Below are 15,830 nucleotides of genomic sequence, written 5' to 3'. Positions count from 1 at the left end.
GATGCAGCTTTCAGCTGTGCTAAAAACATAGACTGCTGACAGTGATGTATCCTGGTGACTCACCTATTTCACTCCTGGCTTCCACAACAACACACCCTCATCCTCGGGACTGATAGACGGTGCAGGCCTGAAAACATTTGTGAACATATGTGAAAAGTTAAACGATGGTTTCCTACGCACATGATGGTGTCAATAGAGAACTGAAGTCCGAGACTCACGATTTGACGGCTTCAACAGCAAAGCAGATCAAGAAATGTTGTCCGGTGGTCATCTGGGGAGCTAAGGCTCCACCTGAGGACAAAGTCTCCTGTGTGTTCTGGTGCTTTCTGATATTCACGCCCACTGACGACGATATTATTTATTCTGTGTGAAAACAGAACACAGTTATCGCGGCTTGCTGAGATGTTTTGGTTGCCATAAGGCCTCAGCGACCCGTTGGTTCTCACTTACTTTGCATCTGTGGCCTGCGCTTTGACTCTGATTTCCAATTCGTTGACCTCTGCTAGGAAACGACCTCCATTTGCAGGTGTTGGGGGCAGAACCAGGAAAGCCCCTCCTGACATGACGGAGCAGGGGGTCCACTTGAATTTAACAAATGTGATAAGTATTGAACAGCAATTAGCAAACTGCTACTGAGAGTCTTCGTTAGTTGTAAAATCAAATAAAGTCACAGCTCAGTAAAAACAAAACAAAAAACTTCTAGGATTAATATGTTGGAAAGAACGCTCCACGACTAAATGGTACTTTTTTATAAAATGAAGAACATGTTGTTCTAAAGCCAGAAATGCAAGAGTTACGGGAAATACAAGGATTTTGAATAACAAAGAATTTCATAGTGAAGAAGTTAAACTTCTCACAAATAAAACAACAATGTCAAAGTAAAAATACGTGACAAAAATAACATAAAAGAATAAAAACACTAAACGTGAGACAGAAATTGAATGATGAAAATCATGTGACGTGTTACAATAAGACTCTTTCTGCTGTATTTCCTCAGACAGGAGGCTCCAGAGTCAGATTTTTCTAAACTCAGGTTCCTGAAGTCCTCAACCCAGAATCTGGAACAGTTCAAGGCTTCTGCCAGAGGCTCCTCAAAGTACATGCAGGGTTGTACGAGTACACAAAAGATCCGCAAAACATTGGGAGGGAAGTGATGGAAGAAAAACCTATTCTATTAAGTACAGGAAGCCCTGGTCTCAGTATTTTGCAGAACATGTGTCACACATTAGGACGTTCTAGAGGTCCAACACTTATAAAGACTTTTATCTCACTGAGCCCAGAGCAGCAGCAACAGGACCTCTGCTTGGTGGGACTTAAAAAGAATAGGCTGATTAAATATATTGTCATGTGTCAGGAAAAGTAAAAACATACGTACCAAGAAAAGAGAATTGCATAGGAAGTTTGCTGAGAGGAGTTGGGGTTGCGATGGCTGCTCTCTTTCCTCTCTTCACGGTCATCGGAGCCCTGGAGGATCTGGATCCATCTCCATATTGCAGATTGATGTAGCCTTGTGGGAAATCCTCCACCACCATCTCAAGTCCAAAAGCCTTGATGTTGGCTTGGGTGTAGTTGTAGTGCAATGTGCAAGAGCCCTATCAATGTGAATATTTATTATTAAAGGGAGGCAAAGCGTCAATGCATTAAAAATACAAAAGTATGGAGATTCAGATTTCTCAGCTGACCTGGTCTAAAGAGGCCTGGTGGCAGATTGCACGAGTCGCACTGGCCCCTGACGTTTCCATATCGATACTCGAACTTTGTCCCCATCAGATCAAAAGACGGAGCTTGTATGTCCGAAAGGTGTCCTGAGGAACTCTTTTTTTGAATGGACACTTATAACAGAGTTAGTAAAAAAACCAAAGATGGAACTATCAGTGTTTAAAACAAATTCAAATTCTCCAGTGTCTGTGATAAAAGGGTTAAAGGTCGACAAGTTTCCAGGTATCTGCAGGAGACTTACCGGAGGAAAGGTAGGATGCTGATGTCTGGTGATCTGTTTGGTTTCCTGGTGTCAGACCTCTTTCCCAGATCTACCTCAGTCAGTAGACGCCAGTTGTTAACAGAATTGGCCATTGAGCGCCAACAGCAGCCACTTGACCTGGTGTGTGTGGAGCAGATCGAGGTGTGTGAACATGACTGTTGTCAAGAGGCTGATAAATAAAATAATGCTCCACAAAATGTACCTCAGTGAATACATGTTAAGAGCAGAAAGGTGGAGGTAGTTTTATTTATAGCCAATACTTTACACAGAAGAAGATTCAAGGTGCCACAGACATTCAAAACAACTCAGGGACAAAATTCAATAAGTTTTTATACTTTGAAATGTATTGTCATGGCATTAACTCTTTGAGATGTATCACCCTGACTCCCGAGGGGGTCCCAAACACAAACAGTACAAGGGACAGAAACAACAAACAAGTCCATTGCAGATCATTTTACTGGAAATAAAAACCAGTTTTAACTTAGTCTTACTAAGCAGCAAGTGAAAGTTAAGTAGCCTGAGAAGACTTCCTTACCTCATCTGAAAAGGTTTGTCACTGCTAACATTAGTCAGGAAAACTACTGTTTAGCCTCACAAGTGTTTACTATGTATAGTGTGTTCCCGTCAATCACACTAACGGACGCCTAGCCAGATGAGACAGTTGCTCCCGAGCAGCTCCACGACAGGTAGTCGATCTCGTGAAGATTGACTTGGTGCGAAGGTCCACCTGCGGGGAAAGATCAGAATGAACCTGTGCTTCCAGGTGGTTGCTCTGGAACTACGGCCGGTAACTAATGCTGGTAACTAATGCTGGTAACTACGGCCGGTAACTAATGCTGGTAACTACGGCCGGTAACTAAAGCCGGTAACTAAAGCCGGTAACTAAAGCCAGTAACTAAAGCCGGTAACTAATGCTGGTAACTAAAGCCGGTAACTAACCGTGACCAAGTTTAATTTATTTCATCCGTCTTATTTGTGTTTTATTTCCATGTATTTTGTCAAGCACATTGTAACCTTGTCTAGATAAGTGCTAAACAATTATAATTATTATTATTGTTGTTATTATTACTTTGTCTTGTTCAAAGCTAATTAGGGTGAGAATTGGAAGTTTAACAGTATCCAAATCTTTAAGAATTTCAGGTGTAAAATGTATAAAATTACTATTATTATTAAATCAATACATTTTTTGTGGCCTTGATGCTTAACTAGAAAATCAAACAAAAGAAATTAAGCTCCCACAAACACAAGACAACAGTAATAATGAAGAAGAATAAGACATTTCTATCATGGACCAGGGATTCACACATTGTCTCATGTCATCATTGCTTGTCTCACCCCTGCACGTCTTCCATCAGGGTTTTGTCCTCTGTAGGTGAAGGTCGCACTTCCCCTAATAGATGTGGATGCAGACGCTGGGTGAGACCAGGAGCAGCTGAAGTAGGAGCACCGCTGTGGAAGCCATGATGCAGTGAACTGGTCTGTGTCCCGGGTGCCTCTCACATCCACCTGCAGCATCTTTATATACTGTAAGCTGGAGTTTGATGGAATGCACATTCGGGTTGAAAAGAATGCAGCACCTGCAAAACCGGTTTGAACGTAAATTATTGTTACGTGATTGTTATTGAGCACATTTTCACCAGTAACAAGCTCCAACAATAGTTTAGAATCGTCCGAGCAGAGGAACAAGAAAGTTCTCCTGATTTCGTATGAAGTTAAAGTTCTGACTGTCAGAACAGAGCTGCTGCTTCACACTTCTTATATGAATGAAATGACATTAGAAGAAGTTAGTACATGGATGGTGTATTCACAGAAACTAGTCCAGATAAAGTCACAGAACTTTACAGGGAGTGGGGTTTGAGATCCCAATGAAGTTTCAGTTCGGTGTGTGGACCAACTCATCTACAGTATACTCATGTGTGTACTCATGTAAGAATAGAGCAACTGTATTTCTATTGGGAAACAAAATGGAATCCAGTGGTTCAGGTCTTTCAAAGCTTATTAAAACATTTAATAAGTTTTATTGATTTAGCTTTATTGTCCGTCCTGGGAGAGGCTTCCCTGACATGTGACGCCCTCTGAGGTCTCTACCTTCTCTTCCTGGTCTGAGGTTTTCTTGGTGGTTTTCTTCCAATCTTGATGAAGGTGAAAGGCAGTTACGCTTTGTTCAGCTCCAGTGAGACAAGAAATAGTGATTTGTGAATAGGGGCTATACAAATACAATTTGATTGACTGGCTCTTCTTAGTACGATTTGGTATGCTTCATCGATATTATCTGGGTGTACAAGCCCTTTATTGGTCACGTCAGGGAACTGGCAGCCACCAGAATCAGATCAGTGCAATGCACGCACAAAGAGTTTAAGAGCGTGTGCTGTCTGTCAGATTCAGCAGCCTGTACAAACTGGGATTAAATGAGCTGATTCATATAAACACTCATTATCTTGTCCTGTGAGCAGAAACTTGAGCACGTGTTGTTTTGCAGTCGTACATTTTCCCACATACGATTCATAAAACATGGTGGTACTTTCAACCACTGCTACAAACACTCAGGCCACAAACTTCAGATGCAAATCTTTATTTTCAGCGTTGGTTCAGACTTTGCTGATGGACAAACGTCATTTTATTTTCTTTAAAGTGTAAAATGGAGCCGACACTCATGGTGCTAGTTCAGGTAGCCAACTCCGAGCTGCTGCTCCAATCATGTGACATACATCATGTGACCTCACTCTCCACAACCATCTATAATACACACACACCTTATCAGGTGGTCTATTGAAGTAGCTGCTGCAGTATTGCTACCAGCTGCTTCAGCCCCTCCACCACCCAGCATCCATCCCAGGCTCCAACGGGGTTACAGATATTCATACCCCATCATTCCTGGGTGTAATCATATGGGGAGTGGATGAAGTTGAGCCTATATGCAAAACACTAAACCTGTTCATGCTCAGAACATTCCACTGAGCCCAGGAGGCTTAATGATGTCAACGTGTACTTAAACATTGAATGAAGGCTTTTGTAAACCTGACATGTGTTGTGCAATTGATACATTAAACGTCACACCATTACATGGTGTGCCTTTGGGCATTCAATAAATTTGGTTATCAGAAAAAATATTGAATATTAACATTAAAAATATGAATATTAAATAATAACTTTAATTGATTAAACACTAGTACCACCCTTCAAAGGGAAGGGCTAAATAGCCAATTTATTGATTTAAGTCTCATGAAAGTACTAACCACAAATTTGGAACTCTGATTAACAATTAAATTAATAACTATAACCAAAATTACCATATAGATAGTTGGCAAAGTTGAAGGATATAGAGTTTTGGATACAGGGTAGAGGTTGGCAAAATCTACACTTATGCAATATTAATGAAAACAACATTTGTGGAAAGATACATTTTATTATGAAGATAATAAAGTATAAAAACACAAATAACTAAAGGTGTACTTACTATATAAATATGTGTATGTGAGTATGCGTGTGTGTGTGTGTGTGTGTGTGTGTGTGTGTGTCTGTGTGTCTGTGTGAGTGAGTGTGCTTTAAAATGAGCATGGCCACTATAGTTGGGCATAAACCATCCTCCAGCATGGGGTTTCACATGATGTGATAAATGAGAGATGTGTGTGTCTGTCACCTCTCTCTCTCTCTCTCTGTCTCACTTCCAATGCTGGGAGCTCTGGTTTTGGGTGGTGAGCTGCAGTGAGAGTTTCAGGTATTTTTCAAAATTGCCAGTTATATCCTAAAACTGTGTTTTTGTATGATTGTGTAGTTGTTAGTTGTTGTATTGTTAGTGTGTCTGTGATTGTTTGATGGTGGGAGGAGCCAGTGGTTTCCTCGGCGGGATGGTCTGGCCGCTGTCCCCAGTCTCTGAGACACGGAGTGAGGCTGGTGCCAGTGACAGCCCGTGGAGCAGGTGTTGTTGGCTGTAGGAGAGCAGGTGGGACACGGAACATCTCCTACGCCCCGCAGAGATGAACAAGGCGGTGGTCGTGTTTCTGAAGGCAGAAGTTTGTGGCGCAGCTCGTAGAGAGCGGCCTGGTGATCCAGGACCAGTGCTCGCCCAGGTGTCCCCACATGTGCCTTCCACCCGGTCACTGTGTCCTGGTCCCCCGCTTATCTCCAACCAGCGCTGGAGCAAGAGCTGAAGCGCTCGGGAAGATGGCGCAGGGTTCAGGCCAGTGACTCTGGGATGTAAAGATCACAAACTGAGGCATGTTCAATCTCATGGACAGGTGTTCATGTTCCTGAGCTCTACCACCCAGATTTCCAGCTGGATGTCTCATCTGGTCAAACATGAGACTTTGCTCTACATGGTCTATGAAGAAATGGGAACATCAAGTGTTTTGAGTGTGGGGGATGTGGGTCACAAGTGACTCTGTCCCCAGACAGCACGCAGCGGGGCCCACGTGGTTGGGGATGTGGGTGTGTTAGAGGCTCTGTGGCTGTGGCCTGGTGTCGGGGGATGCGGGTGGTAGAGGGGCCGGTGGCCGGTGGCTCTGTGGTTGGGGATGGGTGTTAGAGGCTCTGTACGTGTGGCTCTGTGGCTGGGGATGTGGGTGGTAGAGGGTCCGGTGGCCGTTGGCTCTGTGGGTTGGGGATGCGTGGTGTTAGAGGCACCCTGCACGTGGCTCTGTGGTTGGGGATGTGGGTGGTAGAGGCCCGGCACGGTGGCTCTGTGGTCGGATGCGGGTAGAGGCCCGGTACGTGTGGCTCTGTGGTCGGGATGCGGGTGTTAGAGGCCCGGTGGCCGGTGGCTCTGTGGTTGGGGATGCGGGCAGTGTTAGAGGCCCGGTGGCCGGTGTCTGTGGTTGGGGATGCGGGTGTTAGAGGGCCCTGGCCGGTGGCTCTGTGGTTGGGGATGTGAGTGGTAGAGGCCCGGCCGGTGGCTCTGTGGTCGGGGATGCGGGTGGTAGAGGCTCCGGTGGCCGGTGGCTCTGTGGTCGGGGATGTGGTGTTAGAGGCCCGGTGGCCGTGGCCTCTGTGGTTGGGGATGCGGGTGTTAGAGGCCCGGTGGCCAGGATCTGTGGTTGGGGATGCGGGTGTTAGTGGTCTGCACGGTGGCTCTGTGCTGGGGATGCGGTGGGGTGTTAGAGGTCTGTGGGCCGTTGGCTCTGTGGTTGTGGGATGCGGTGTTAGAGGTCCAGTGCTTGGCTCTGGGTGGTTAGGATGTAGTTAGAGGCCCGGTACGGTGGCTCTGTGGTCGGGATGCGGGTGGTAGCGGCCCGGTGGCCGTGGCTCTGTGGTCGGGGATGCGGTGTTAGAGGCCCGGTGGCCGGTGGCTCTGTGGTTGGGGATGTGGGTGTTAGAGGCCCGGTGGTCAGTGGTTCTGTGGTTGGGGATGCGGTGGTAAAGGCCCGCGGGTCGTATTCTGTGGTCGTGGGGATGCGGGTGTTACCGTCCGCCTGGTGGCTCCTGTGGTTGGGGATGCGGGTGGGTGTTAGTGGTCTGTGGCCGGTGGCTCTGTGGTCGTGGGGATGTGGGTGGTAGAGGGTCTGCAGGGCTTGTGTGGCTCTGTGGTTGGGGATGCGAAAGAGAGGGTCTGGTGAGCCGGTGGCTCTGTGGTTGGGGATGTGGGGTGGTAGAGGTCCGGTGGCCGTTGGCTTGTGGTTGGGGATGCGGGTGTTAGAGGCCCTGGCACGGTGGCTCTGTGGTTGGGGATGTAGGGGTGGTAGAGGCCCGTGACGGGTGGCTCTGTGGTCGGGGATGCGGGTGTTAGAGGTCCGGTGGCCGGTGGCTCTGTGGTTGGGGATGCGGTGTTAGAGGGTCCGTATCGGTGGCTCCTGTGGTTGGGGATGCGGGTGTTAGTGGTCTGTGGCCGGTGGCTCTGTGGTTGTGGGGATGCGGGTGTTAGAGGTCCGTGGCCGCTGGCTCTGTGGTTGGGGATGCGGGTGTTAGAGGCCCGGTGGCCGTGGCTCTGTGGTCGGGGATGCGGTGTTACTGCCCGGTGCCTGGTGGCTCTGTGGTTGGGGATGCGGGTGTTAGTGGCCCTGTACGGTGGCTCTGTGGTCGGGATGCGGTGGTAGAGGTCTGGGTGGTTTGTGGCTCTGTGGTTGGGGATGTGGGTGGTAGAGGCTGCAGGCTGGTGGCTCTGTGGTTGGGGATGCGGGTGGTAGAGGCCCGGTAATGGGTGGCTCTGTGGTTGGGGACATGGTGGTAGAGGCCCGGTACGGTGGCCCTGTGGTCGGGGATGCGGGTGTTAGAGGTCTGGTATTTCGTGGCTCTGTGGTTGGGGATGCGGGTGTTAGAGGTCCGTGGCCGGTGGCTCTGTGGTTGGGGATGTGGGTGTTAGAGGCCCGGTGCCTGGTGGCTCTGGTGGTTGGGGATGTGGGTGGTAGAGGGGAACTGCAGCTGTAGCTCTGTGGTCGGGATGGGTGTTAGAGGCCCGGTAGCCGTGTGGCCTGTGGTTGGGGATGCGGGTGTTAGAGGCCCGGTGGTCGGTGGCTCTGTGGTTGGGGGACATGGGTGTTAGTGGCCCGGTGGCCGTGGCTCCTGTGGTTGGGGGGATGTGCGGGTGTTAGAGGCCCGGAGGCCGTTGGCTCTGTGGTTGGGGATGCGGGTGTTAGAGGCCCGGTGGCCGGTGGCTCTGTGGTTGGGGATGCGGGTGTTAGAGGCCCGGAGGCCGTTGGCTCTGTGGTTGGGGATGCGGGTGTTAGAGGCCCGGTGGCCGGTGGCTCTGTGGTTGGGGATGGTTGTCATGGTGACAATGAGGATGCTGACATGGACGTGGACTCTGACTGTGAAAGTGGGTCAGTTGTAGGAAGCGCTTCTCAGAGCATTGATTTGTATTCTCTGGAGGAGATTAATATTTCCCTGGATAATACATCCAGATTTTTTCCCAGACATTGGAAAGTTCATTCAGTCAGTTAGCACATTACAAAAGGTGGTGGGGTTGAATCTATTAGATGAAAAGAAATGTTTCCGCCTAAAGAAATTAGTCACCGGGGTAAGAAAAGGGTTAAAGGTATCAAACACAAAAATGTTAAAAAAGATGAAAGTGTCAAAATAAACATGTTCTTAAATCACTGGGTGTTCCACTGTTGTTGTTTGTTGTTCTCTCTCTCCTCTCTTCTCATGCAGGGTCTAAGGGTAGCATCATTAAATATGAACGGGGGCAGAGATGCAAAGAAGAGAGCTGTCTTATCGGAAACAATTAAGCAGAAGAGCCATGATGCAGTGAACTGGTCTGTGTCCCGGGTGCCTCTCACATCCACCTGCAGCATCTTTATATACTGTAAGCTGGAGTTTGATGGAATGCACATTCGGGTTGAAAAGAATGCAGCACCTGCAAAACCGGTTTGAACGTAAATTATTGTTACGTGATTGTTATTGGAGCATTACTTCACCAGTAACAAGCTCCAATAATAGTTTGAACTATTCGAGCAGAGGAACAAGAAAGTTCTCCTGGATTTCAGATAGTTAAAGTTCTGACTGTCAGAACAGAGTTGCTGTTTGTACTTTTATATGAATGAAATGACATTAGAAGAAGTTAGTACATGGATGCAGGTGTATTCACAGAAACTAGTCCAGACAAAGTCACAGAACTCTTTACAGGAGTGGGGTTTGAGGATCCCAAATGGTGTTTCAGTTCGGTGTGTGGACCAACTCATCTACAGTATACCTAAGGTGTGTACTCATGTAAGAATAGAGCAACTGTATTTCTATTGGGAAACAAAATGGAATCCAGTGGTTCAGGTCTTTCAAAGCTTGTTAAAACATTTAATAAGCTTTATTGATTCAGCTTTATTGATTCAGCTTTATTGTCCGTCCTGGGAGAGGCTTCCCTGACATGTGACGCCCTCTGAGGTCTCTACCTTCTCTTCCTGGTCTGAGGTTTTCTTGGTGGTTTTCTTCAATCTTGTTGAAGGTGAAAGGCAGTTGATGGCTTTGTTCAGCTCCAGAGACAAATAGTGATTTGTGAATAGGGGCCATACAAATACAATTTGATTGACTGGCTCTTAGCACGACGGTATGTCAGGACGATATTATCTGGTGTACAAGCCCTTTATTGGTCACGCCAGGAACTGGCAGCCACCAGAATCATCAGATCAGTGCAATGTACCTAATAAAGAGTTTAAGAGCGGTGCTGTCTGTCAGGATTCAGCAGCCTGTACAACTGGGATTAAATGAGCTGATTCATATAAACACTCATTATTCTGTCCTGTGAGCAGGAACTTGAGTACGTGTTGTTTTGCAGTCGTACATTTCCCCACATACGATTCATAAACATGGTGGTACTTTCAACCACTGCTACAAACACTCAGGCCACAAACTTGTAGACAAAAGTAAATCTTTATTTTCAGCGTTGGTTCAGACTTTGTTGATGGACAAACGCCGCTCTATTTTTCTTTTTAAAGTGTAAAATGGAGCGACACCTATGCAGTTAGTTCAGGCAGCCAACCCGAGCTGCGCTGTCTAATCATGCATACATCATGTGACCTCACTCTACAACCATCCATAATACACACACACCTTATCAGCTGGTCTATTGAAGTAGTTGCCGCAGTATTGCTACCAGCTGCTTCAGCTCCCCTTCCACCACCCAGCATCCACCTGTAGGCTCCAACGGGGGTTGGGGTATTAGCCTCGCCACTCCCATCATCCCGTGTAATCATATGGGGGAGCACTAAGTTGGAGCCTATATGCAAAACACTAAACCTGTTCATGCTTAGAATATTCCACTGAGCCCAGGAGGTTGAATGATTTCAACGTGTACTTAAACATTGAATGAAGGCTTTTGTAAACCTGACATGTACAGTAATTGATACATTAAACGCCACACCATTACATGGTGTGCCTTTGGGCATTCAATAAATTTGGTTATCAGAAAATATTGAATATTAACATTAAAAATATGAATATTAAATAATAACTTTAATTGATTAAAGTTACCCGCACCACCTCTTCAAAGAGTTGGCCAAATAGCCAATTTATTGATTAAGTCTCATGAAAGTACTAACCACAAATTTGGAACTCTGATTAACAATTAAATTAATAACTATAACCAAAATTACCATATAGATAGTTGGCAAAGTTGAAGGACAGAGTTCTTGACAGGTAGAGGTTGGCAAAATTCACACTTATGCAACATTAATGAAAACAACATTTGTGAAAGATACATTTTTATTATGAAGATAATAAAGTATAAAAACACAAATAACTAAAGGTGTACTTACTATATAAATATGTGTATGTGAGTATGCGTGTGTGTGTGTGTGTGTGTGTGTGTGTGTGTGTGTGTGTGTCTGTGTGTCTGTGTGAGTGAGTGTGCTTTAAAAATGGTGGCTGGCCACTATGAAGGCAATAAACCATCCCCCCCAGTATGTTTACGACATGTGGCGGGGGTCAGAGAGATGTGTGTGTGTGTGTCTGTCACTCTCTCTCTCTCTCTCTCTCTGTCTCTCACTCTCTCTCTCAGTGCATGCTGGGAGTTTGTTGGTGGTGAGCGTGTGAGAGTTTGTGGTATTTTTCGCAAATTGCTATAGTTATATTCTAAACTGTGTTTTTGTATGATTGTGTAGTTGTTAGTTGTTGTATTGTTAGTGTGTCTGTGATTGTTTGGCGGTGAGTGAGCCGTGTTTCCGGCGGATGGCCCTCTGGGCCGCTGTCCCTGTCTCAGAGACACTGAGGAGGAGGGCTGGTGCCGCAGCAGGACAGCCCGGGTGGAGAACGGGTGTTGTTGGCGGTAGGAGAGCAGGTGGGACACGGGAACATCTCCACGCCCGCATGAACAAGGCGGTGGTCGTGTTTCTGAAGGAGCAGAAGTTTGTGGCGCAGCTCGTAGAGAGAGAGCGGCCTGGTGATCCAGGACCAGCTCGGCCCAGGTGTCCCCGCTGGGCGGTGCCTTCCACCCGGGTCACTGTGTCCGGGTCCCCCGCTTATCTCCAACCAGGCGCTGGAGCAAGAGCTGAAGCGCCGGGAAGATGGCGAGTGGTTCAGGCCAGTGACTCTGGGATGTAAAGATCACAAACTGAGGCATGTTCAATCTCTGCGGACAGGTGTCTGTTCCTGAGCTCTACCACCCAGGACTCTGGATGCCCATTCCGGGTCAAACATGAGGACGGGTTCTACATGGTCTATGCGAGCTCGGGGAACATCAAGTGTTTTGAGGTGTGGGGATGTGGGTTCACAAGCGATCTCCTGTCCCCGCAGACAGCCCGCAGTGGGGCTCCGCTGTGGCTGCTGGTGGCTGCCGGGGAAAGGAGGCCGTTCCCCGGAGCTCAGCGAGGCAGGCGTGGCCCGCGCCGGCTGGAGGTGCTGCCTGGGGCCCGTGGTCCGGTCCGCTGCTGTCGGCGGCTCGGGTGTCTAAGGTGAGCACAGCAGGGGAAGTGAGCACTGGGATAATATAGTTGTGGTCATGGGTGTTAAAGGTTCTATTGTGGCTGGGGATGGTAGTTAGCGGCCCAGTGCCAGGTGGCTCTGTGGTCGGGATGCGGGTGTTAGCGGCCCAGTGCCAGGTGGCTCTGTGGTTAGGGATGTGGGTATTAGAGGCCCGGTGGCCGGTGGCTCTGTGGTCGGGGATGCGGGTGGTAGCGCCCAGTGCCAGGTGGCTCTGTGGTTGGGGATGTGGGTATTAGGAGGCCCGGTGGTCGGTGGCTCTGTGGTCGTGATGCGGGTGTTAGAGGGCCCGGTAATGTGGCTCTGTGGTTGGGGATGCGGGTGGTAGAGGTCTGTGGACGGTGGCTCTGTGGTTGGGGATGTGGGTGGTAGAGGGCCCGGTGGCCGTTGGCTCTGTGGTTGGGGATGCGGGTGTTAGAGGGCCCGGGTGGCCGGTGGCTCTGTGGTCGGGATGTGGGTGGTAGAGGGCCCGGTGGGCCGTGGTGGCTCTGTGGTCGTGGGATGCGTGGTGGTAGAGGCTCCGGTGGCCGGTGGTCGGTCGGGATGCGGGTGTTAGAGGCCCGGTGGCCGTGGCTCTGTGGTTGGGGATGCGGGTGTTAGAGGCCCGTACGTGGCTCTTGTGGTTGGGGATGCGGTGTTAGAGGGGCTCTGGTGGCCGGGGTCTGTAGTTGGGGATGGGGTGGTGAGGCCCGGCCGGTGGCTCTGTGGTCGTGGATGTGGTGTGTTAGAGGCCCGGTACTGTGGCCTCTGTGGTTGGGGATGTGTGTTAGAGGCCCGGTACGTGGCTCTGTGGTTGGGGATGCGGGTGTTATGGTCCGGCAATGGTGGCTCTGTGGTTGGGGATGCGGGTGCGAGGTCCGGTGGCCGTTGGCTCTGTGGTTGGGGATGCGGTGTTAGAGGCCCGGTGGGCCGTGGCTCTGTGGTTGGGGATGCGGGTGTTAGAGGCCCGGTAATGTGGCTCTGTGGTCGGGATGCGTGGGTGGTAGCTGCTGGTCTGCGGCCGTGGCCTGTGGTCGGGGATGTGCGGGTGTTAGAGGCCCGGTACGGTGGCTCTGTGGTTGGGGATGTGGGTGTTAGAGGTCCGGTGGCCGGTGTGGCTCTGTGGTTGGGGATGCGGTGGTAGCGGCCCGGTAAGCCGGTGGCTCTGTGGTCGGGGATGCGGGTGTTACTGCCCGGTGCCTGGTGGCTCTGTGGTTGGGGATGCGGGTGTTAGTGGTCCGGCATGTGTGGCCTCTGTGGTCGGGATGCGGGTGGTAGAGGCCCGGTGGCCGGTGGCTCTGTGGTTAGATGAGGGTGGTAGAGGTCCGTGGCCGGTGGCTCTGTGGTCGGGATGGTGTTAGAGGCCCGGTGGCCGGTGGCTCTGTGGTTGGGGATGCGGTGTTAGAGGCCCGGTGGCTGTGGCTCTGTGGTTGGGGATGTGGGTGGTAGAGGGCCCGGTGGCCGTTGGCTCTGGTGGTTGGGGGATGTGCGGGTGTTAGAGGCCTCCGTAATGTGGCTCTGTGTGGTTGGGGATGTGGTAGAGGCCCGGTACGGTGGCTCTGTGGTCGGGGATGCGGGTGTTAGAGGCCCGGTACGGTGGCTCTGTGGTTGGGGATGCGGGGTGTTAGTGGCCCGGTGGCCGGTGGCTCTGTGGCTGGGGATGCGGGTGTTAGAGGCCCGTGGCCGTTGGCTCTTTTGTGGTTGGGGATGCGGGTGTTAGAGGGGCCCGGGGTGGCCGGTGGCTCTGTGGTCGTGGGGATGCGGGTGTTACCGGCCCGGTGCCTGGTGGCTCTGTGGTTGGGGATGCGGGTGTTAGTGGCCCGGTGGCCGGTGGCTCTGTGGTCGGGGATGCGGGTGGTAGAGGCCCGGTACGGTGGCTCTGTGGTTGGGGATGTGGGTGGTAGAGGCCCGGTGGCCGGTGGCTCTGTGGTTGGGGATGCGGGTGGTAGAGGCCCGGTGGCCGGTGGCTCTGTGGTTGGGGATGCGGGTGGTAGAGGCCCGGTGGCCGGTGGCTCTGTGGTTGGGGGATGGGTGTTAGAGGCCCGGTACCGGTGGCTCTGTGGTTGGGGATTGTGGTGTTAGAGGGCCCGTGGCCGGTGGCTCTGTGGTTGGGGATGTGGGTGTTAGAGGTCCGTGCCTGGTGGCTCTGTGGCTGGGGATGTGGGGTGGTAGAGGCCCGGTAGCCGGTGGTTCTGTGGTCGGGGATGTGGGTGTTAGAGGTCTGTGTGGGGCCGGCGTGGCTCTGTGGTTGGGGATGTGGGTGTTAGAGGTCCGGTGGCCGGTGGCCCTCGGTGGTTGGGGATGCGGCAGCAGGGTCTGCGGGCCGGTGGCTCCTGGTGGTTGGGGATGCGGGTGGTAGAGGCCCGGCATGGGGTGGCTCTGTGGTTGGGGATGCGGGTGGTAGAGGGCCCGGTGGGCCGGTGGCCCGGGTGGTTGGGGATGCGGGTGTTAGTGGCCCGGTGGCCGGTGGCTCCAGGGTTGGGGATGCGGTGTTAGTACCTCGGGAGGCCGTTGGCTCTGTGGTTGGGGATGCGGGTGTTAGAGGCCCGGTGGGCCGGTGGCTCTGTGGTTGGGGATGCGGGTGTTAGAGGCCCGGAGGGTTGGCTCTGTGGTTGGGGATGCGGGTGTTAGAGGCCCGGTGGCCAGTGGCTCTGGTTGGGGATGCGGTGTTAGAGGCCCGGCAGGCTGTGGCTCGTGTGGTTGTGGGATATTGTCATGGTGACAATGAGGATGCTGACATGGACGTGGACTCTGACTCCTCAGAAGTGGGTCAGTTGTAGGAAGCGCTTCTCAGAGCATTGATTTGTATTCTCTGGAGGAGATTAATATTTCCCTGGATAATACATCCAGATTTTTCCCAGATGATTGGAAAGTTCATTCAGTCAAAGAAGCAATATCATGTGCTGTGAAATGAATCTATTAGATGAAAAGAAATGTTTCCGCCTAAAGAAATTAGTCACCGGGGTAAGAAAAGGGTTAAAGGTATCAAACACAAAAATGTTAAAAAAGATGAAAGTGTCAAAATAAACATGTTCTTAAATCACTGGGTGTTCCACTGTTGTTGTTTGTTGTTCTCTCTCTCCTCTCTTCTCATGCAGGGTCTAAGGGTAGCATCATTAAATATGAACGGGGGCAGAGATGCAAAGAAGAGAGCTGTCTTATCGGAAACAATTAAGCAGAAGAGCCATGATGCAGTGAACTGGTCTGTGTCCCGGGTGCCTCTCACATCCACCTGCAGCATCTTTATATACTGTAAGCTGGAGTTTGATGGAATGCACATTCGGGTTGAAAAGAATGCAGCACCTGCAAAACCGGTTTGAACGTAAATTATTGTTACGTGATTGTTATTGAGCACATTTTCACCAGCAATGTTCCAACAATAGTTTAGAATCGTCCGAGCAGAGGAACAAGAAAGTTCTCCTGATTCGTGATGTGAAGTTGGAAGTTCTGACTGTCAGAACAGAGCAAGTTGCCTACACTTCTTATATGAATGAAATGACATTAGAAGAAGTAGTACATGGATGCAGGT

The 15,830-nt window shown here is 50.4% G+C and overlaps 1 protein-coding gene and 1 long non-coding RNA gene across 2 annotated transcripts in view; both read right to left on the bottom strand.

Annotated features, from left to right (window-relative positions):
* LOC118107876 (ZP domain-containing protein-like) overlaps window positions 1-15,830 on the bottom strand; it is a 105,877-nt gene that overhangs the window by 81,540 nt on the left and 8,507 nt on the right. The gene's annotated exons all lie outside the window — the stretch shown is intronic.
* LOC124851891 lies at window positions 1,802-2,550 on the bottom strand. The gene is made up of 3 exons (XR_007032737.1): window positions 2,517-2,550; window positions 1,961-2,098; window positions 1,802-1,815 (listed from the first exon to the last, which is right to left on the bottom strand). It is a non-coding gene; the product is annotated as an uncharacterized LOC124851891 (long non-coding RNA).

This window comes from Hippoglossus stenolepis, chromosome 1 (assembly GCF_022539355.2).
Source record: "Hippoglossus stenolepis isolate QCI-W04-F060 chromosome 1, HSTE1.2, whole genome shotgun sequence".
NCBI classification, from domain to species: Eukaryota; Metazoa; Chordata; class Actinopteri; order Pleuronectiformes; family Pleuronectidae; genus Hippoglossus; species Hippoglossus stenolepis.
This window is presented reverse-complemented; position numbering and strand designations above follow the sequence as displayed.